This window comes from Dermacentor silvarum, chromosome 1, assembly GCF_013339745.2.
Source record: "Dermacentor silvarum isolate Dsil-2018 chromosome 1, BIME_Dsil_1.4, whole genome shotgun sequence".
Lineage (NCBI taxonomy): Eukaryota > Metazoa > Arthropoda > Arachnida > Ixodida > Ixodidae > Dermacentor > Dermacentor silvarum.
Genome location: NC_051154.1, coordinates 30,939,600 through 30,963,779, shown reverse-complemented (window position 1 = coordinate 30,963,779; position 24,180 = coordinate 30,939,600). Strand labels below are relative to the sequence as shown.

General features: G+C 44.9%; 1 long non-coding RNA gene across 1 annotated transcript in view; it reads left to right on the top strand.

The window, feature by feature from the left end:
• The window catches only part of LOC119459228 (uncharacterized), a 207,059-nt gene extending 187,416 nt beyond the window's left edge, over positions 1-19,643 (top strand). The window contains exon 3 of the long non-coding RNA XR_005193588.2: positions 19,591-19,643. This is a non-coding gene — a long non-coding RNA (uncharacterized LOC119459228). The remainder of the gene's footprint in view (positions 1-19,590) is intronic.
• The last annotated feature ends 4,537 nt before the right edge of the window (positions 19,644-24,180 follow it).

The window sequence follows — 24,180 nt, the reverse complement described above, 5'->3', positions numbered from 1 at the left end:
GAGCGAACGCAGGCCTTCGTCGAGAAGCGAAGGTGCCTCAAAGCCCTGCGCCACCTCTACTCTGTTCACCGTCATCGCTGCGCCAAAAGGGTTTACTCGCTACCTCGACGATCATCCGTACGGCAGCTTTCGCTGTTTCATCCAAACAAGAACAGAAACTGCTTTCGAATCGGCCGTCGCGGCCACAGCCACGTACGCTTTCATCCGGTGCCTCCACCATTGCGGTGACTATCGGGTGGCTGACGCGCGAATCATGGTGGAACGAGTGGCGATCTGGACATAATTTTATGTCATCTCCTCACTGTCTGCTATCTATCCTATCTCCACTCTCTCTGAATTACTCCTATTTCTCTAACCCCCTTTGCTGGCCACCCTTCAGGTCTCAGCCGTATTGCTAGGCAGTTACAATGTAGTCAACAGGAATTTTGTCAATTCATCCTTTCTGTTACTAGTACAATAAAGCGATCAAATACTTGTATTATTAAAATTTCAATTTAGCATATTTCGCTAGACCAGAATAACCCTATTGAATCGTTTAGGAACCAGTAAGCGGTCGAAAAAATACGCATAAACAGATGTAAAGTAAATAGGAGCATTAGGCTCCTTCGGAAATTTTATTTTAAATGTCCACCACTCTCATATACTGGTGTTACCCACCACACGTTCATCCTTTCGTTTCAGTGCAGCTGACGCAAACATGCACCGTACATGGCGTCGCTCTCAGACTTGAGCTTCATAAAGCTCTTCAATAAGTTCGCCATTACGGCTTCCCATCACTGTCTGTATTAATTACAAATGCGAAGCATGCAACTGCCTCCGCGTTGGCTACAATCTTCAGTGTTATCCTATTTACCACCCTTATAACGTCCGCATGTGTAGAAAAATATCGATAAAACGCCGCATTAAAAAGGCCTCAGGTAATGCGCTGTCGACATTTCTAGACACGTAAGGCGGATCTTCCTTCTATGACTCAATGCTAGACTTGTATTTTTTGCTATCCAAGGAGAGGCAGTTATTTTATGCGTTATCACTTACGCGAACACAAGCCTTACAAGAGCTTTTCCAGTTTATGTATGCGCTCTCGAAAGTAATAGCGCTCGCTCCTTTCCATCTCTCGCATTCTCTTGTCTGTTTTTGTTTTGCGCGCATCTACAGGCATCCAGCATGCAGCACTGCACTTCAGCGATCTTACTTGCTTTCGTTTAGCCTGGCACCTTCAGTCATTTTATTGCGCACATAATCACGCATCCGCAAACCGAACAAAGAGCCTCGCTCGTGCTTGCACAGTGGCTGAAATTTGCCTGAATTGATCACCCGTTTCAAGGCACGCCGTGCATGGCAGTGATCCCGTCGTTTTATGGCCCTAGGATAAACCTCGAAAGCGTGAAGAGACAGATAGCTTGGGAGAACACCGTTTAAGCACTCCATTCCCGAGGACGTCGCACCCATACTCATCGCCTTCCTGCGCAACTGCTTTCTCTTCTTTGTGTATTATTATCATTATCCCAGAGATTTATCGCATTTTAAGGGTAAATATAAAGATGTAAGCTCCGCAGCAGACTGCTAAAAATAGCCAGTGCTTGTAAAAGTACGTCGAGCCATAGGTATCCGACCAAATAAAGCGATTAGTTAAAAGCTAGCCCTTATGCGACTGTGGAATTTCTTTCATGTTTTTACCAACACACGAGACGTGTCCCCTTCAGAGCCTTGACGTTGTTTTTACTATAAAAAATTAACTGTAAGATGCGTCAAAATTATTTAATGTTCGCGCAGTGGAGGAGGAGGAAGAGGGAAAACAAAAGGTGAAAGGCAGAGAGGTTGACCAGATTAAGCGTCCGGTTGGCTACTCTGCACAAGAACGTCTATGGCAGTAACCAAACAGTTCACAAGCCAGACCAAAAGTATAACGATGCAAGAAAGTTACTACTCAGTGCTGTTCATACGTGTCAGTATATTAACTTTGCTGCGGAAATGTGACTGCATTTAGCCCAGTCATACTGTTTAAGTTATGCCCGAGGTGATGGTGTGAGTAAGCGAGCCGTCTGCTTAGTGTATAAAATAAGTACAGAACTTGGCTCGCAGATTCCAGGCATGCGCACAATACCAAGCGCAATGAATATAGCTGTATGGTGAATAAATTCCGCCATTAAGGTCATCTTAGTTATTGTGCCGACAAAGCTTAGCGATTGCTACCGGTGCATTAGAAGTCCAAGAATGATAAAAAATATTGTTTTATGAGCGAATCAGAAACAACGCTGAAAACATTGGAGGGCGCTTAAGCTTCGCCTTTAAGAGTGGAACGCGATAGTGTTATCGGGCCCCGTTCGCATCGCATTTTTCTTTGAGTAGGTTTTACTGCAAGAATGGAAGTGGGAAAGCCAGCTTACAAAGACCAAGCTTACACCAATCCCCTTAAAGGCGGCTTCACTTTTGAACAGAAATACATTGCTGGGAACTCGTTTTTCTAGAGGCAGTATAAGTCGTCTTATATTAAAATTTGAAGGCCCTAGTACCTTATTTTTATTATTTTATAATTGTTTGCAATTGCTCCGACGCGCGCGTGTCCAAAACGCATTCAAGCGAAGTCCCAATTTGACCTGCCGAGGATGCGAGCTCCATCTGGATATGAATTTCGCAACTAACCTATCCGAGCGCGCCGCTCTTGGTATGGTAGAAATGCTGGAAAGGGGGTTTCTGTTTTAGTTTCCTCGTGACAGAATTATGTTTTCTCGTAGATTCAAATTACAATCCGACGCCACCATGCCTACAAGTTGTGGTTAAGTCGTACTTTACCACTTTTCTGACCGATTTCATTGTGAGAAATTCAATTTTTGTTCACGAACACCTTGCGCCACGCGGAAGGCCTGCGCGGCCGGGGGTCGGGGTGGTTGGGGATGATTTTCTTCGCCACGGACTCCCACATCCCCGCCGACACCGACACCTGATTTTCTGCGACATGGGGCTCTTAACGCTATCGCGTTAAAAGCACACTTTCATGCTCAAACGCCCCTAGCTCGTGCTTTCATTGCGAGCCTGCGCCTTTTTGCGCTTGCCATCATCGAGAACACAGCCATATTGGAGTATTACGGATGTACGCCACGAATATTCATTTCTCCGAGATACTTTCTCTGTCGCCGCCGTACTACCATCAAAGTCAGCACGCGCATGGCCTTTTCGTGCATCGCCTCTCCGCCGTCATCGGTCGTTGGGCGAGCCGTGCCCCCGAGGAATTTATAGCCCTCAGCGCACTTGGCCCCCTCGGAGGCTTTCGGGAGATCAAAGAAGAACCGCCTCGCTCCTTCTCGAGAGCGCGCCGCGCCACGAAAGAACTGCGCGACTGTATCTCCGGGCATCTCCCTCCACATCAGCGAATTTTTCGCGAAACTTTCATCTCGAATGCATCGCTCTCCGGCGTGGCCACACGCAGCCCATGGCCGAGACTCACGCGAAGACGCGAACCGGGAACGGCACGCTAAGTGGTTCCTGCGGCGGCGTGCGCGTGTGCCCAAAGGGAGAATATGGCGGCCGCGCAGGGGCGCGCGGCGGTTGCGCCCATGGCGTGCCCGCGCATCTCGCACCCTTGCCATCCCGCGAGAGCCTGCACGCGTGGTCCGGTACGCCCTGCCTATGCTGGAGACGCGCGCTTCCGTTTGCACAGTGGCTGATGAGCCCCGGCTCGCGCGGGCTCGTTAAAACGCCTCTTGACGAAGCCTTTCATCTCGAAAACACGAGCTTCTTGTCCAAATTATTATTATTATTATTATTATTATTATTATTATTATTATTATTATTATTATTATTATTATTATTATTATTATTATTATTATTATTATTATTATTATTATTATTATTTGCTTTAAAGCGTGGAATGAGCGCAGTCGTTAAAGCTCTTGAACGAACAATGAGCCGATGTCCGATGGCCCTGGTTGAGCTGCCTTTTTTTTCCGTTCTTCTGCCCCATTTTAGTTCGCTCCGCTTTCGGGGACGGTGGAACTACCGGTTAGTGTAAATATCTTTTAAACACTCCCATCGACAGAACTCTCCCGCGCTGGCACTCGGTACTTCAAGGAATGGGACGCGGTATTTTTTTTTTTTTTTTTTTGTCATGCCGCATTACTTTCTCTGCGTGCCTCTCGTTCCAAGCGATGGTTATACGACATTTCCTGCGCTTATATAATGCAGTGGAACTGCTTACTTCGTCGCTTGAGAGGTGGCTTTGCCTTAGGGTGGACACGAAATAGAGAGAGGGAGGTAGAAGAGATAAAAGGCAGGGACGTTAACCAGGAGATCTTCCGGTTCGCTGCTAACACACTATGGCGAATATCCGAGCATTGCAGCATAATGCACTGTATATGTACTGACCAGGGCAGCACACCGAACCTTTGCCTTCTCCTGTAAAAGTTTCATAATTAATTAATTGTGTTTGGTATGTTAGACGTTAAATAATGATGCGCCGTGGAAAGCTACCAGTCATATCCTTCTCCGTGGTAGCTCTCCTTTCTATTTTTTTTTTCGTCCTTTGTACAGCCTGCTGGTCACAGAAGCGGCTCTCCTGCAGTGGCGAAAGTCTCCTGGAATGTTCCTTTTCACAGCTCAGTGTTCGATCTCTTGCTGCGCGAGAACCAGCCAAGGTATCGGCGTGAAAATTGCAGCAGTTTGAGATGCTGAACAGTGGTACATCAAACCGCAAACCGGGCTTCATGTTACACGATTATGCCAGCGTTCATACACTTAATACTGATACATGTTAAAGTGATCACAACCAAACTGATACATGTTAAAGTGATCACAAAGAATTTTGCGCTTAGGAAACGCATATTTATTTGTAGACAATGAAGCCATAACGCAGAGTGCAGACAACGCAGTGTGAAAGTCGTGCTTCGCGACGTACTTTTTCAGTAACCGATGCGTCTCCTGTAGACCCCGGCAGTCGTAAAACGTTGTTCTATGTAACTTTTGTGCTTTGGAGTAGCCTGCGGTTCTTGACAAGCTTGCTGTAGGAACACGGAGGTTTACGGCTACTGTTACCAGAGAATTTGCAACCGCTGTCATGCAGGGCAGCTGGTAGCGTGTTAACTCATAGCATAGCAACGCAGCGGCCGTTGTTTGCAAAACTCTCGATTACCGGAATTCGGAAGGCGCGCCGCAGCTCTTAGAGCTGAGACATGTTTTCCAAAGGAACGAAAACTAACTGTCTAAATAAGGGAATTGAAATATAGACCCCTTGCCGGCTAAGCATCCAATACGTTAGTCTGATTTCCCGCACGGTTAGCCGCAACATGACCGCGCGGAAGTAATAGTAAGTAAAAGATAACAAGGAAGTATACGTGCCACGTAACAACAAACAGCGCGTGTACGCCGCGCTCGCTATGGCGCTTCAGGGACTCGTAACGCATTCCGCCCGTTACATAACATTCCTATCTGCTGTTTTGCATGCACATTGTCACAAAGGCGTAGGCGAAGGAGTAAGCGACACTACCAAGCTTAATAATAGATTGAGTCGCACATGTCGCGTTTGCGTAAGCGCCTGCGACAAAGGCAAGTGATGTGGAAGGTCCGATTCCCCTGGTTGCGCAAAAAGCGACCGAGGCAATAGCGGATAAGGCATACCTCTTGAAGTTAAAACAAATATCTGCTTAAAGAAGAAACGAAAGTCGAAAGGAAATAGAGCGAGTAGCTAGATCGTCTCCACGACGCAAGTTTGGAGTGTCCCTTTTGAAGGGTGTACCGCGAGAGACTTATTGACCACCACGTATCTACGTTCTGACGATTGCGCACGCCGGTTGACAAGCGTTGTCTTGTCGCTGTGAACAACATTTGAAAAACTCGCCAGCCCTGAAACCCAAACATGGCTACTTCTTGGATTCGGTGGATGCTTCTTGCGAAAGAAAGCTAACCACATGACAATAGATGGCGTATACTACTGTAAAAAAGTAAAAAGGTATCTTCAAGTTTTCTATGACCAGTGTATTGCGATAATTCTTTGAAGAGGAAATATCCAACACGCTTTTAGAAAATGTCGCTAAACAGCAGCAATGCATTTCTGCGTGGAGACCCACGTGCATAAACTTTTGTAAGGAGAACAGTCATTGTTCTTAGTTTTATTGTTGGTTTTTGCATACTGAATTTTTTTACGCAGTGTTATGTAAAATGCATATGGCGTCTCTGGTTTCGTTTAAATGTTTCATGAACAGAAAAAATCATTGCTTTGATGAAAGGCAGGAAAACTCGTAGCCCATTTTCGAGTGTAACTAACATCAAGTTGTCGTTGTTGCTTTCATCTTTGGAATCATGCAGGAATATAGCGTTGCTTTGTCTTCTGCAGACAATCATGCATAATGTACACCCATCTACTTTACCACTCGTTCGTCCCTCCCGCACATGAAGACGTAGGCACAATCATCTGTTTCCAGCGCATCTTCGGTCACACCGATGCATTCAACTGCTCTGCTTTGCCACGTGCTATTGCTCTTTAAAATGGTCTTCCTGATAACACTGTTGACATTAACGACCCAGTAACCTTCAGACAAAAAAAACAAAAAAACAGCGCAATATTTGACTTGCTTAGCTAACAACCAGCATTTCTTTTAGTTTTGTAGTTCTTGACTTTGTTGTTATGTATTTATGTAGCATTTGTGCTAAGTTTGTCTGTTTACTGTATGCTGATGAGCTCACAACTGTTCATTTACCTTTCTTTGTTTTTATTTATTTCAGGTTCTTTGTTTATTATTTGATTCCCGTTGTGTTCATATTTATGTAACTGCATAGCAGGTTTTCTGCTCCGCAATTGTTATCTGTAGCGCCCCCCTCCCGCAATACTCCTTCGGGAGTCTGTGAGGTATCTGAAGTAAACAAACAAACAAACAAACAAACAAACAAACAAATAAATAGTGAAATCTGGAGCAGTTTTTTTTTTTTTTTGGGGGGGGGGGGAGATTATTCCCATACAAATCCATTTCTCTTGCGTTATTTCTGACGAAGATTCCGACATAGGAGCACGGATCTCTCTCAATCTTTTGTTATTCGAACTGATAATTGGCCGTGTCGTATCTTGTACTCGGGCATAGATTAGGATACACGGCCTATACTGAGGCTCAATGTATAGTAATATAATACAATCCACAATATAATACATTATAATACAATCCGCCCTACATTTCCTCTGCCTGCTTTCTCTCTGTCTCGTTCTCTCTTTCTCTCCTCACTGGGCTTGTTTGAATTTGCTTCTATGTTGTTATTGTTGTTTTAACAAATGCATACTCTCCATAATCCAACGAAGCATGATAGTATAGAGAATTACTGAAAATATTAGCTTTGTACTTCTATGCTTTTTTCTCCAGCGTGGTATTAAATATAATGTCAAAAGAAAAAAAATATCTGACTGACGCATCAATAAAAGAGTGGCTGGCAGTAGCACAGCGCATGTTGATTAGTGCCGTGCGAAAATAAGGCGCTAACACTCCACTTTAACTTCAAGATTGTGTGATTATGCTTTTAAGGGAAGACTGTTAAAATTGGCCAAGTAATTTCATTTAGCGACATGAGAAGCGAGGATGTTAGAACGTTTAAAAAGCCACCGCTAAACTATGCAGTCAAGGTAACCCACTATATATATAGCCTGCACCTCGGTTTGTTTCCATCGTTGTTTAGACCCTAATTATGACATCCACAAGCTACGTGGCGTCGACACCATTGTGCATGCATACCATCGCATTCGTGCAACGACCTTCTACGAAAATATCCTACGAATATCCTGAGTGCATGGCATCACCCATCATCAACCGAGAAAGCCAGACGCTTTAATCACTTCCTTGAAATCAACTGACCTGATAAGACGCTTTATAGAGACCGTGTGCCTGCTACTGCACGTGTGAACTCTCTCTCACTTTCTCTTTCCCCAATGCAGGGTAGGCAACCGGTTGTCTGTCTGGTTAACCTCCCTGCTTTCCTTGTTCTCCCGCTCTCTCTCTCACTATGAAAATCATTTTCTGTAAAAAAATAGTTAACCAGTACGCCACTGTGCCGCGCGTGCGATATTTACAGGGGCCTGCTCCGTGTAACTTTCATTTTCATGCACTTCGGTATTCGAATGGGGAGAGAGACACAAAGGAAAAGCAAGGAGGTTATCCAGAAAAAGTCTGGTTTGCTACTCTGCACTGGGGAAAAGGAGATTTAAAGACATAAGAAGAAGAGTAGAGAAACTAGAATCGGCGCACAAAATCGAAGCGGTACACGTCACTGTCACAGTCTATTTTGCAGGCCCGTAGACCGCACGAAGCGAACTAGCGCTCTGGCTGCCTTTAGCACGCATGGCCGTTGTGACCACTGTTCTAGTATCTTTTGCTCTGACAGTCGCCGACTGGTCCAGTTTCTGTAACAACGGGTGCATAACGCCTTCATCGCCGTGCTGTAACGTGGAAAGATTCGAACGATTTTAATAAGGCTTGCTATTAAAATACTTTGGGAAATGAATCTTAACTGCAGAACGTTTACAGCATTGAAAGTGCGCTATCTGCATTGTACATTACACGGATGCGTTTCTTGCGCTTGCAGGACACATGGCTAAATCAGGTTCTGCAAAGAAAAAAAGAAAGAAAAAGAAAAACAGAAAACTTGACTTAGTTGGTCTGTGTGTTTCGAGCACATGCGTAGTACTGGAGTACTTTTTTTTTTTTTCGCTCTATACATTTGAGCTAGCATGTGAAGCTTAACAGCTGGGCTAACTTTTCCAGCTTTAATTAAACAGTGCCTTTCTGTCTCTCTCTCTCTGTGCTTCGCAGATCCGAACAATTAGGCTTGGAGATTACGACAGCAGGAAGGACTAGCAGGTATGAGTTAGGCTATTTTCTTCGTGATGTAAACTAATCCCACAAGGTGTGAACCGTAAACGGTGCAGTTCATCTAGGTTACTGCGGGCTCTTGCTCTCTCTCTCTTTGCCACTCTTCTTCTTGCAATCGACAAATAGCATTTGAAACAAACGACGCGCGGCTTTCTTGCACTATAGTCTAGATGCAAAGAAACGTCGACATTTTCAATGCCTAATGCCGTGTTCAAGGCATGACGCAGTTCCATGAGGTGTCTAACTACATCACAACGTTCACGCAGTGCTTCGATGCAGCCATTATGCAATGATGACCGTGAGGTGACACGCTTCGCCTGCCTCTGCATGACAGATCTGCCCGTGAAACTTAGAGCAAACCTCGTGGTCTAATAACGATGAAAAAAAAAAGACAGATAAACGGACTTGGTGCTGTTGGTGCTGTCCTTGCATGCACTTCATTTCGCAACGCGCGCATGGCAGCAAATCATGCCGCTTTCCCTTTTCTCTCTCTCTTTCTTGTTCTTTTGAATTGCGAAGGTGCATATCGCCGTGTGGCGCTCTGTGTCAACAGGAAGGCATCATCGTGTCGCCGTCACCCTTCGCATCATCGACGAAATTCCTCGAGGCTATGGGAAATTTCTCCTTCGTAAGTCTTTCCCCTCGAATATCTCGCAACGCATCACAGATCCCTGCAGCCGCAAACGTCAGGAAGCGTTTTGTCAGCGGTGCCCTTCCGTCTAGACCGAAAGTTCTACCACTCCCCACCACCGTCCCCTCAATCCACCGCACGGTCCGATCTACCGATATAGTGCCTCAACTGAGCCGAATTCTTCCGGTAAATATGCGGTTCTGACGAAACTACTGTCGAAAAGTGCGCCATAAGATCGCGGCCATCTACTATGATATTAGACAGATCGCCAGGCAGGCACAAAAAGAAGTTGCAACGGTCGTCTTCGATTGGCTGGAGCATCTTAGCCTACACGCCGTTTGCGAGAACTTGATTCCTTCGTCTTTTCTTTCTTTGGCTATGTAAAAACTAGCCGCAGGCGCTGGCCGTCAGTGGCCTGTCATTGGTCGATTTTCCGAGCGAGGCTGACGTTCGAGAGACCTGTGCCGACGCCGGTATCTGGAAATTGCTTTGCGTGCCTACCTCCCGCCAGCCAGTGGCTTCCGTCGGCGACACCGTCCGCCAGTGGTTCAGCTCAGCTCAAGGGAAGGTCACCAGGTTGCCAGGGGCACGCCTTCCTCGCGCTGGGGCGCCTGCCTAGCGGTGACTCAATAAATTCTGCCTTTTGGGTAGCTCGCGCAGAGATGAAAAGAATAATGCGTCGTCTTCGCATTTTTCTTCTTTTTATTCTCTGGGACTTGTCAAACATCTAAGAACCTGACGCTTTTTTTTTTCTTTCGTTCTTTCCTTTCTTTTTCAATATGAAAAAGGCGCTGCATATACAACAAATTGGCTACGCATTAAAAAAAAGAATTAAAACTACAAGAATAAAGGAACAATGCAAGAACTGAGTGAATCCTAGTGGTAATACTTCTGAAAGAAGTTAGGTTTGAATATAACTTGAAGCATGCAGCGCGACGGGACGAGGACATGAGCAAGAAATCAAACACGAAAACACCGACTTCCCGTCGTGGTTGTTTTCTCGTTCATGTCCTCGTTCCTTCATGTTGCTTCAAGTTATATTCAAGATGAACCAACACGCCCAAATCAAGCAGTTGCTACTAAAAGTTAGCTTTCTCCTACTTCGGTTATTTAACTCGACTTCTGCCTGGTACGCCACCGTTTATGTTGTCATTCGGGGATTTTTTAACGTGATTAGCATTTGCCCGGGATCAAAATAAATTGAACACCTCTTGTTGCACTGCAGTATTCATGCTCAGCATCGAAAAAAATTACGCGATAGATTGTCTGCTCTGGACAAACGGCCTCATTAGATAAAAATATTATGACCATATTCAACAATTTAACTGCAAACGCGCGCAGTTAACCCCTCAAAAGAAATTTTCTAAACGAGAAGGATTCTGGATCAAAACTAGAGCGTTATGACATATTCTCTGTGAATTATGTTCCGCGGTTATGCGCTGCAGTTTAACATTTTTTTTTTTGCATTAATCCAAAGCCGTCGTTACGCACGCACTTGCGTTATCAGCGTTACTTCATGACTTATGATCTCTCGACCTGCTATCGCCAAGTGATCCTACTTTTTACGAATGTCATGTTGTAAGTTGACTAAATTTACAGGAAAGATGTGCACAACCCTGCAAGGCCATTATGTTTTAGCTCATAAACATTCGAATGAAATGGCGCTCATAAGAACTTATGACTTATGCGGAACTTTCCTGACATGCCAGTCGCTTTATATGGTGCGAAGTCGTATCGTGGGCGCTATAAGGTAAAGCTATCTAAACTTTTCTTTTCCATTTCTGCAATCAGCCCTCTGGTCAAAACATTTTCGGGTCACCCCCACTTCGCCTGTCTGTTACGCAACGTCACGGAAACCGCGAAAACGCCCCATCTGATATGAGATGTGCACACCGATTATGCGTGATTCGACCGAACGAAATAAAGATAATTATTTCTGATTCGACGCCTTTTTCGCCATTAGCCCTCTGCTATTGGTCAAAGTTTTTCGGGTTTCGCCCATTTCGCCCGTCTGTCACGCAACATTACAAGACCGCGAAAACTCACTGCAGCCAAGTGGCGTTAAAGATGCATTAATATGCCGAGCGAAACTGATTTTGTTTTTCTGAATAGCCGGAAACTGCCCCGTTCCGAAAATAATGGAACATGGCTGGCCGCCGATCGATCTGGCACTGGCTACTCGGAGCTGCCGGAGAGCATGGATTAATTTGCGTATAATAACAAAAATTGTGTGGAAATATAACGTTATTGAGCCCTTTCGGCACGTATACGACATCGCTCTGCTAACTGTTCTTTGCTGAGGATCTGTCTTAACGGCATTTTTACCCTCCGTTGCACGCCGCCGCGATTTTGGACCAACCACCGCAAGCTAAGTTAGGGGAAGCGGACCAATCGCAGACGGTGGCACCAGCCTCCTCATGTGGTCATCTATGTCACAGTGCCGGCTCGGCCCCATCGAAACCCTCTCCACTTGAGCATGCTCCTCGCCTCTTGCACGGCCGCTGGATTAAAAAAAAAGTGCGACCTGCCGCTTCAGGCGGGCTGCAATGAGAGCAAGCGTCACAGTCGTAGTTGCCTAAGCTAGAGAAAAGAGCTAAGCTAGAGAAAATAGCATTCTGGCTCGCAGACACTTCGTCTTCGCCCGGTGGAAGAAAAGACTCCTGGGTAACTTTGACTGCCTATGGTTCTTTAGTGTGCACAGAAATCTAGGCTTACTGGCGCTCTTGCAGCTCGCCACCGTCGCTCTATACGACTGCCACGGCCGGGAAAGCAGCAATGCGCACCGTTGTGATTAGCATTCTACGAACATATATATAGAACTGTGGCTTCTATTTGGTTTAGCCCCTTGAGCACGTAAACCTCCCATCCAAATTTCCCGAGCAATTCAAAATGACAACGAGCTGCCTTCTTGGTAAGCCGGTGATTGATCGGTGTTTTCAGTTTTGCTCAGCGCTGGAGAGCGCTTCGTTGCGCAATACCCGTTGCCGGTTGCAGTGCCTTTCGTCGGCGCTCTCTTCTTTCGATCTGTTTCAGTATGCAGACACCGGCATTATGATGCGGTGTTCTGTATTTTATTGCGGAGCATACGACCCCTTTTGTCCACATCGATCATGGTCGCATGATGTCTTCATGAAAGAAGGAAGCCTAGTAAACCGAGCCCTACTCCTAGTGAAAGCAAACTTGGCTCTTTCTGTGCTAGTTTTTATAGATGTGAAGGGATACTTTGTCCCTTGCTCGCTGCATCGAAGGACTTCCACACAAGATGGCATGGGAAGATTTGCAAAAAAAAGAAAGAAAACCTGCGCCATAGTGTATCACTGAATTCAAAACGAAATCAGCATAAGCAGGTGTCCATCCACCTAGAACTAGTTTTTTTTTTCCTCTTCGCAGGACATCCTTGATGGGCGCCTCCCCAGAGGGCTTACAAATCGCGAATGCCCCGTGTGCTTTCAGGCTCTTTCGTCTGCTTGGCGAAAATGAGGACGTGGGCAAAATTCCCTACGCTGCTCTATACAACTTAAATATCCACCAAACTTCTTTCTGTCTAGCAAAATGCACCTAATTTTTGTTCATACTTCGGGCTCCAAAACACGGCCGATGGTACAGTCGTACTTGATCTTAACGACGTCATCAGCGCACTGAACGAAGTGAAAGTACCTTGACAAAAAGCAAGTTTACATTGGAGTGCTGCTTGTTGCATAGATAGCGCTGGGCAATACGGTGCTGTAATGCAGCACGCGGGATTAGTCTTCGCAAGTTATAGTTACCGCTAATATATACGGCTCACTGTATTCTTTCCGGCATCTACCACCGTTCTTTTTCAGCAATAAGTAGACAAGAGTGGTGCTCTCGAGTGGGAGGCTGAAGTTTAACAAGTTTGTTGTTTCTCTTAGTTCTCATGGAGGAACTCGTCTTCATCGGATTTCTGTTTCGTGAAGTCATCCGGATTTTTCATAGTTTTTCTTTTATTGTCCACAATATTGTAACAGGCACACCTTGTCGTCATTGTAAAATGAAAACGAAATGAAGTGCTGCAAAAATTTGAAAAAAATGCAGGAAGTTAGCGGCACTTCGTTGCCCTTTGTCACTCCCACCCTACTTGTGTAGCGTTAAACCGATCTAAAGAGAAGACCACTGTTGCGTATATTACGTGTGGGTTGCACTTGTTCCACGACAGGTACTTCTATTTGTAGTTTTTTGTTGTGTAAAAATCAATAGTCACTATACCCGTGCGTGCGAAGAGTTCATAGCTGCTTAAAATAATCATACCTATTGTATGAGGGTTGCATTTGCGTTCCTTCCTTTTATTTATTTCGATGTTGTAGTAGTAGTACATGTTTTTATTAAGTGTGTTTGACAATGGGTTCGGAAAATAACACGATTTTTTTTTTTTCGAAATGTTTTGGTATTTGGGGAGAGAAAAAATAATAGATATATAATGGTGGCTCGAAGCCTGTTTGGCGATGTGGGTAAGGATTTGGTATTTTGAGCAGCATGGCTGACCTATAGCGCAACACAATGGCCGTAAAAGAGAGAGAAAAAATAGCAGAAGTTGGTAGTGAGAAGTCAGGCGCAGGGCTATAGAACATAGTTGCTTGGAAGTAATGTATTTTGGTACCCCGAAAGAGCTCTTTTCGCCAGCCATTACGGGCCATTGGTTTAACAAATTTAACCAATAAGATAGTAAGACAGTAAGGAAAATTACCAAGACACATTTGTTCAAAAGAATTGGCGCAGCTCTTGTTAGTGTCGCCATCACTGACCTCGTTTATCCGAAGAACTTAAGAGCTTTCTTTTCGGAGGCGGCTGCCGCTTTTAGAATTTGTAATGATATACTTATAGCATGGCGTTCTATTTGGGCTGTGTTTACTTCCTTGCGACCTCATCCATTGCATTACTCTGTTTTTTTTTTTTTTTTTTTCCCTCGGGGCTTTAGTAAGCAGCTGTTTTCCTGTCTTATCAAGTGCGCGGCTTCGTCGTACGCCTTCATCGTTTACGTTATTTCTTCATTCTGAGCTTCGGCAGCTCCCTTTAGCTTTTTTACATAGTGCGAATGGCGTAGAGCAGAGTCCACGAACCGCCGCTGATTGCGGTGAGAGAGGCCCCTCAGTCCTCTCGGCCAGAGTCCGAGCATGAGCTCACTATCTTCTCCCTGTGCCTCTACGGCAGGCGTGGGCTGTACACGAATGACGGCCCGCGTTTCCTCGGCAGTACGCAACCACGCTCTCACACCCGAGAGCCACGAGGTCTGTGGGCTTTGTTCGTTGGTGCATTCTTCGTGGTGCACGTAGTTTACGGGCCGATGCGACGACGCGCCGACCACCGAGATAAAATTGTTCCTGCTCCTGGCTGCAGGGAGCCCATTTTGGGAAGGAGCCATAGGCCCTCACTGTCCGCTTCTCTCTGCGCGCGGTGGACCATGCCAGCTGCGGTGGGCAGCCCCGCTATAGACCCGAATAAAACGCATCACGCGTGCGACTCGAATAAAGCGCCGCCGGAGGTGTGAGGCAAGCAAGAACTACACGTATAGTTAGTTTCGCTAGGCTTGGAAGAACGGCAGCGCCGGCTTACCACATGGAAGTAACCGTGCACCCAACCGCTGATTTGGGCTCAAACCGAATGGGCTCCGGTTCTCCACGCACGTCTTGCAGTGGAGCCCGTCGCCAGACAAAAAGAAACCTTACTCGTTGCATATACGCAACACCGAGTAAAATGAGCGTTTTTTTTTTTTTCTCCCTCTCTTGGCATCCTCATGGGGACCACGGAGCTGGCGCGTCTCATCTTTTCTCATCTGCTGCCTCTCCCTCGCTCTCTCTTGCTGTCTGCCTGCTTCTTCGTCTTCTACTTGGTGTACACGCAGTAAACCTCGCCCGCGACTGCTGGTACGAGCCTGCATGCAGTAAGGGACGTGTAATTCGGTAACTCCTCGAAAGCGCGACTGCTTCTGTCTGACTAGAGTGCCGCTGCACTTTCGACGAAAGGCTGACGCAGATATACAAAATAACAAGCCGACGCACCTTCTCATTTTCCGGATTCTCTCGTTTCGTAAACGTACGGCAAGCTTCTAGGTGCACGTAGGCGCCGTGGATTGCAATGTGATCTCGCCCATGATAAGTTTCCATTGGCCGTTTCATAATAATGTTATTTCTTGCTAGAATGTGCGCTCTATGCCTCGGCAATCTCTTTAAGAACTGGCTTTTGGGCTGGCTGGTACTTCATTATCCACCGTATGACGCTAGTACGGTACGCAGGAGGGGCACAAGTGACGAAAGACGCAGCGCTAGACTAACATTGGAGGGTTTATTCACGTACGCAGAAATAAAACATTTTACTGCATGACGCAATATTTTAATCTCACAGATTACATTGATGCCTATTTTAAAGAGAAACTGTAAGCTATTCCTTCTATTTATTATTCTGTTTTTTATATGTTCGCCTGACAGTGATAGTGACGGGCAGACAGCACAGTTGGCATTTCTGCCAGGTCTAGAAAGCTGGTACAACTTTCTTTGGGCGCTGGGCTGTATATATATATATATATATATATATATATATATATATATGTAAGAGAGTCAACCAAGTTAAACTAAAGGACTAATGACGAAAGGAGTGACAGACACAGCAGGGCTAACTTTCTTCTTGAGTAACCAAAGTCATTTTTGCAAAGAGCTTGACTGATTAATTAAGCCATGTTAATTAAGTATATTTTGCAGTATTGATTGAGGCGCTAAAGTTTCACTTGATAAGTTTTAACGCGTACTGAGATACATCCAACAGATTCGTTTCTATGAAGACAACTGCTCAGTCTTTAATTTTGCCGAGCTCCGTCACTCACGTCGCTACGCGTGCACACAGTGGCCTTGCTGCCCTTAAGGTTGCTCCAAACGAAATACCTTTGATGCATGAAACATGGTGTGTGAATAGGCAGTAAGTGACGGCAATTCGAGATTGCAGGGAAGCGCACATAGCAATTCGTGAAGCTGTATTAGTGCTCTCGCCGTTGACAGACTGCGCAGAAGGCGAGGAGGTTGTGGCTGTGGGTGGTGATGCACCCGAGGCAAGATTGTTGTCGTCTCGGAATCAATGCTTGCGTTTACAGCCATCGCTTCAATCTGCGCGTAATACAAATTGTTCATTATACATTTATTAGGTGGCACTAACGTCGCTGCGCCCAAGTCCCATACTACTTGTTGTTTTTTTTTTTTTTTTTTTCTCAAATTTCGCGCGCTATCGTTGAACAAGGAAAAATCATAGCCGCTACAGTATATTGATGTAAACATGTTGATTGGATGTTTCTCGTAATTATTCTGCAACTGCTTTATTGCGAGTTTAGCATTTTATTTGGTACTTTAAGCCTTGGCTCATTAATAGTTATTAATTAGTCAATTGAGCCTACCGCAGAAGTATCCTGAGTGGTTCAAAAGGACAGAGAACAATAGCGAGTTGATTTCGTTCACGTACTTTGCATATGCTTTTTAAGGCTAAGCAAAAGTATGGCTGAAAGGGCGCGTATTGCCATGTGTATGTGCAATAAACACGCAGTTGCTAGTAGCGCACTGTCTTCGTCCCTTCTATCCTCCCTGTGTCCCGCATTATCCCGGTGCTGTATACATAATGCTCTCTATGTTTTCTTAATGGCGTATTCGGTGGGCAGGCACGTTTACGAAGCTATTAATGAAAGAAACCCGACAAGCTGTGCAATGTACGCGCGCACCAAGAAGTCTGCAGAGTTTGTGAGGATGCGCGAGTGTAGCGTAAGTATTCACGATGTTTGGTTGTGCCGTAAAACTGTAGTACTTAATTTATGTATTTTGGTACATATACACACACCGGTAACACATTACTCCTTAGTTATCTTTTTTATCGCTTCTCCGACGAAGGTTTGCATAATTTTGTAGTAATAACTCTAGGCCTGCCTGCATTATCCTTGTTTTGACCTGTTCACAAGCTCGCTGATGTCGCTAACACGAGTGGAATTTGATTTTTGTTAGCTGATGTTCTTCACCTCCGCTCAGCTGTTCTTCTTGCGCCTTGCTTTATTTCCGTATATATATATATATATATATATATATATATATATATATAATTAAATCTAAAATTGGTGTAGGAAGAAGGCCAGGGATGCGCGGTTATGACGCCTAAAATATTGGTGGACGAATTCACGTATGTTTGTGCAACAGCACGTCGCTGCTTCAGTTTTCCAAAAGAAATAAGAAACGAAAAACATGTGGCCTTCTCGGTGAATGAACGTGTCACCCCTTGCCATCGGAAGGGATGCGAAAGTCTGTGTGTGCACCGAAAACAATGACTGTGATGGTAGAAACTAAACACGAATATCCATAACAAAAGAAAGAGCCTGCGGCGTCTCAAACTAACTTGTTCCTTTTCGGTTTGAAGAGATGAATGCATGATGCATGTGTGTATTTTCATCGGTCGTGTGACCGAACTGTCTTTGTTTATTTAATGTTGTTAGCTTCTTCCCGCCGCTACCCTAGCGGTCTCTGTAGTGGGGCATTTATTCGTTCTCTCAAATTATCCTACGGTCGCGCTCTCAGGAAGCAGAAAAAATTATCCTTTCTTTTTTCTCTCTCTCTCTCTTTGCCAGCTTGCAACCTTCGCGTGTTCGCCTTCTCCGCGTGCAGTTTGTCCTCTACATTTCTTTTTCTCTAGCTACAACCTGTACAGCATGGGCGTATGTCTCACCGAGATTAATATTGCCGAGGAAGCGGCCTCGATGGCTTTTTCGCCGCTCTTCCTCGAATAATAAAGCAATTGAAGGCCGGCGTAACGACTAACAAGAAAGCGAAGAGCAATAACAGCGTATGTTGGACATTGTTATGGGCAGCCAGACTTCACTCAATGTTGTAGCCTGAAGGAATGGCCCATTTCAATTAGCTAACGAATGGAAGATTCCAAAGAATAAAAACAGCAAAGTAGGTGAGATCTCTTCCCGGGAGTAACCAAAGAAGAGCCTGTTCAAGTAACACTTCAGAAAAATGCGTGACATTGCGCTTTAAAATTTGGCCCTACGCTCGTAATTGGTACGACACACTTTTTTTTTTTTTTTTGGTATATGTCGCCGGAGGCACTATAGGCGATGAATCGATTGGCAAACACTGGTGCGCCGAGAAAAATAGTTGGTGCTGTCTAGTTGTGGGCACAATGCACCACCGCCATTTCTTATCTTATTTTACAATCCTTGGTGGCTCAGGCAAAGTTTTCTTTTTTTCTTGGCTTCCATTAAATTTAAATTAGAGATTGCAGTGTATGGCTTCAATAGCATTGACATCAGAAACGACCACCTGTGATCGAGGCTATAAAGGTGTCAGGACCTCTTTATTGAGACCAGATTGGTGTGCTTTGAATTTTAGAAGGTTGGCTACGTCGACAAGCACTTGTCAACACGGAACGTTACCACGGAACGTGTTTCAATATATATATATATATATATATATATATATATATATATATATATAGAACGTCTTCTGCGTAAAGAATGAGAAAGACTGCTCGGTGGCATTTAGGTATTCGATTCTTCTCGCAAATGAAGAAACTATATGGAGCATATAGCACCAATAATATGAAGATGGTGAATCGATAACCAGTGCTTCGATAATTCTTGTACGAGATTAAGCTCGTTGAGCTGACGAAGTGTGTCGTAAAAGCGCGGCTATCACATTTAGGATTCATAATTGTTTTGTTTGGCAAGGAAACAGGAAACGAACGCAGAAAACAGCGCAGCGACGCTTTTGTGTTGCGCATAAAATGCGCTCGGGTGTTCGCTCTCTCTCTCTCTCTCTCTCTCTCTCTCTTTTAGCGAGAACCCGTAAGCACCAACTACGGAAGAAAAAATAAAAATAAACGCCAGCTCAAGGGATAGCAACGAAGTGTTCAGCCCATCTTTCCTATGCCAAATCATTGTTAGAACAGGGTGAGAGCGTGGTCTCCTCCAACACGGCTCGTTTTTTTTTTGAAAAACTTTCGGTTGGTGCGTTGTTAAAGTATGCGCTATTTTTGAAGCCGTTGGCTGATATCGCCGTGGTACTGTTATGGCTGAATCGTTTCTCTATCGAGCACAAAGAGCGAAAAAAAAAAAAATCCGCGCTCTTCTCTTTTCAGATCAGTCGCCCTTTCCTTCGAGGTGCGTTACGCTGCAACTGACGCCTCTTACGGTAAGCAAACGATAATAAATAAATTAATTAATTAAAGAAACAGCAAACATGAGACGAAATAGCAATGGGCAGCGATATAAGTCTTTGGTTGAGCTCGGTGCTTTAAATTCCGTTAACGTGTTGACGAGCTCCTCCAGGAGAAGGTACCGCATGTATTGGCATTCGTTTATTGTTAGGGAACTCCACGGGTCTAGACACTCAATATTTTACGAAACAGGCACCTACCAAAATAATTTTTTACGCTGTTCCCAAAAGCCTCGGTTCGTTTGATGAAATTACGATATGTACGGATATGCGTTAACTGTTTCGGCACTCTGTGGTATTTGCTGTCTACGCGACAATTTAAACAGGATTTGATCAGATATATATATATATATATATATATATATATATATATATATATATATATATATATGCGTAGAAGCAAAGAAAATTCAGGGAGGTTAGCTATAAATAAATCCAGTTTGTCACCTTGCTCCAGGACGAAAAAGAATAATTCAAAGAGATAAGAAGAGAGAAAAGTGAGCAGCAAAACGAAAATCGGCGCTCAAGATTCTGAGGCGGCACACGTCACAATCGCAGTCTATCGCGGGTGCCCGTAGACCACAGGAAGCGTACTGGCCCGCTAAATGCCTTGAGCGCATACGTCCGTTGTGACCAACGTCCTAATATATTTTGTTCTGACAGCGACTGTCTGTGCGCGGTACACAGCACCCGCCTCTCCTTGTATTGTAACGTGGGATAGTGGGATACTATCACGAGGATAGGGCTGTCGCCTCATCCAATAAGAAATGAAGGTGACTCAGTGTACGAGACACGAAGCCACAACCAGCACAACGGAGTTTTTTCACACCTTGGCAGCACATGCGGTAGAGATATCTTAAAATCAGGAGCCAATGAATGTAGGCGACTGCTTGCAAAACTCGTTTTGTTCTTCAAGGCCAATGCACAGTCAAGAATAATGTTAACAGTATATAATTGGCAGTGCCAATTGTTGACATTTGCGCTCATCCAGGTTTATGGCGCAATCCATGCAATGTTTACAAATTCGAAATGAAAGCAGAAGTACGGTACATGTGGACAAGTGTAAAACTAACGCGCGTCGAAGGAATGCCAGTCTCGGCTAGCTGCGCAGTGCTCTGTTGGCGTTTACCAGTCCGTCTTATGAGATGCCCAGCACGCGATCCCGAGCACACACACCCAAGAAACCTTTATTCCACTTGGGGCTCCTAAAATTTGAGCGTTAAAGTTAGTCTTCCACTCCTTTGACTGGTTCTACAGGGATCTGCAATATGACCGATACTTTGGCCAGTTAGTTGAATTGCATTTTATAACTTGAGCGCAAACATACGGACGCGACACAGACAAGAAAGTCACAGCACCACAGCGCTGGACTTACAAATCTTTATTGGAAGCACGTGAAATCTATAGTATACGCAACTGATGAAGAATGTTGCATACGTATGTGGTACGATAGGGAAACAAACAAACACACATTATGACGAAACTGTACACTCTTAGAAAAAAAGGTCGCGTCGGTTACTAACCAAACGCTAGTAACTGCTAGACACAAAGTTAACTAACATTCTAGTAAGGGCGGTTAGTAACGTCGCTGGTAGTTGCATATGCTACTCAGCGGAGGTGGTTTTGCAAACCATAGATAGCAATGGCACCGATATACATGTATATATAGTGGCATTTGCTACCCACTTAAGTTAGTAAGACCTTTTTTTTTTTCTTTACAAGCGGTGATTTCATTCCCAGTGAGCAATTATGTCCCTTCTATTGTAAATGTGTATTAACGCGACAGCGTTAAGGGCCCCGTGTCACCTAAAATCCGGCGTCGGCGTCGGCAGGCATGTCGGCGTCCGTGGCGGAGAAAATCATCCCCAACCACCCCGACCCCCGACCGCGCAGGCCTGCCGCGCCGTGGCGCGAGGTGTTAGTGAAGGAGAAAATCCTCCCGAACCACCCCGACCGCGCAGGCCCTCCGCGTGGCTCAATGCGTTCGTGAACAACAAATTTAATTTGGTGGCGTCGGATTGTAATTTTAATATACGGAAAAACATAATTCTGTTACGATGAAACTCAAACACAAACTCCTTTTCCAGCATTTCTACCAGACCTACAGCTGCGCGCTCGGGTAGTTTACTTGGGAAAATGATATTTAGATGGCGCTCGCATCCTCGGCAGGTCAAATTGGGGCTTCGCCTGCCTAATGCGTTTTGGAAACGCGCGCGCGTCGGGGCAATAGCAAGCAATTAATAAAATAATAAAAAAAGGTGCGAGGGCCTTCACATTTTAATATAAGATGACTTATATTGCCCCTGGAAATACGTCGTCCTAGCAATGAAGAAAAATGTTTAAAATGTTTAACATGTTTAAAATGTTTAAAAGTAAAGCCGACTTTCAGGGGATCGGTGTAAGCTTGGTCTTTGTAAGCTGGCTTTCCCACGTTCTGTATTGCAGTGGGAAAGCCAGCTTACAACAAGGCCCAATAACGGGGCTCGAACGGGTCCGATAACGCTATCGCGTTCCACTCTTAAAGGCGAAGCTTAAGCGTCTTTCAATTTTTTTTATTAATACGTATACGAAAAAAAAACAAGGACCGCATTGCCACACATTTTAGTGACAGTTATAACACGATGAAATAACCGCACGTAATTAACGGTCATGACAGGAAACTTAGATTGCGTGTAATGAACTGCACTGTAGAGAAAGGAACAAACGAAAGAGGGGAACAACGTACAGCTCAATACAATGATCGCGATACTTTAAGCGACACGTTTCTAAGAACTAACATTATGAGCATATACTATAGCCATTATCTTTAGGAGCACAGGTTGTTCCGGTGCGCCACTTACGTATTTGGATAAATAAGCAAAGTTATAAACCTATATTTGTATAACGTACAGTCTGCCCCCCCCCCCTCTCTCTCACACACACATATGTGTGCCACAACGCAGAATTCAACTTTTATTCGAAGACAATGATACAAACTTTAGTTTATCTAAACATCGCATTAAGGCCGCCGCTATACAGCAGAACAGACCACAGGAGACGGTGGTGTATTACCTCTTATACTAACTTGTCTGTGAAACCTAGTCCCTGCTTAGTAAGGCAGCACTTACTGTAAGTCTGAATTATCGGGAAGTAGTAAACAGCTAGTAAAGTTGAAGTAATGGGTGGTAAAGTTAGCAACTACCCTCGTTACCACCATTTGACAACTTTTTTTTTTTATTCTAAGTGAGTAATATCATGTCCTCGTGTTCAAGAAACTGGATTCACGATCAAGCAACGTGCGTAAATTATGTCCTACTGGTACACATTTCTTTATTTTTCTTTACATAAACTGCACCTATCAATCCTCTTGTGAAGAGCTCATCTTGCTGTTTTATAATTGATGTCTGGCTAAATATAGGGGCGCGACTACAATTGTCAACGTGTTGAGCTAAACGTTAGCGCATCGACAATCCCTGCAGTACGCAGGGATAGTCGATGCACTGCTTTGTGTCGCCTCCGGGTTTTTGCGCTGCAGTTCTAAAACTGCGCATATATATATATATATATATATATATATATATATATATATATATATTGAATTCTCGGCCAAAGCCAGAAGATCTGCGTGGGAGACTGCATTTTTCATACGAGCTTTTCTTTGTATTCAAATATAGAACAAGTCAAAGAGAGATAAAACCATGGATTTATGCCCGTGCGCAATCGCCAACTTTTCATGGAAGAACAAATGAATGCTGCATGGTATGGCCGTACTTTTGTCCCTGGAATTCGCGGGCTTCCCACCGATATGAACATTAAGGCTTTCAAAATAAGGCATGGCCATTTGGCTCCTGTAAGCTCTCAGATATCTACACACACCCGAGTGCGCATGTTCTTTGGAGCACGGGAGGCATGATAGAACAAATTTCTCTCATTGTCTGCACTTGCTCTATAAAAATAAAGAGTGCAATGTACAGCCGTGTGCCACCATTACAGTGCAGTCCCACGCGTACGTCGCGGGTCTCACAGGAGGCATAATTGAACTTTTTTTTTTTTTTCGGCTCCCACTTCGCGATAACTTTTACAGTCGAGTGCAGCGCGTACTCTCGCATCTGTACAACAAGCACTTGCGACGCGAAGCCTTCACTTTGCAATTAGGAGGCCAAATCCCCTGGTTTCGACAACACAGCCCATTTGGGCGATCGATCAGTCAAGCAGTCATTCCTAAGGCGGAACGAACTGCACACATTTGACAAGACAAATGAATGGGCTATAGGACACAGCGGTCTTTCCAAGACTCACAAAAACAAAACAAAAATATATTGGAGAGAGAAAAAAAGACAAAAAGAGCTCCCCGTTGAAGGGATGCCGCCCAGTAGAGCAAGCTCAGAACGCTCCGTTCGACCGCGCGCGACTTTTGTAGCATCCACGGGGCAAGCGCGCGCGCGCCGGTGCAAGCACACAGGCGTCGGCTCCTGCGGAGAGTCACGGGGCTGACGTCGCGGCCGCGAGCTGGGCTGTTCGGGGCGCGTGATTG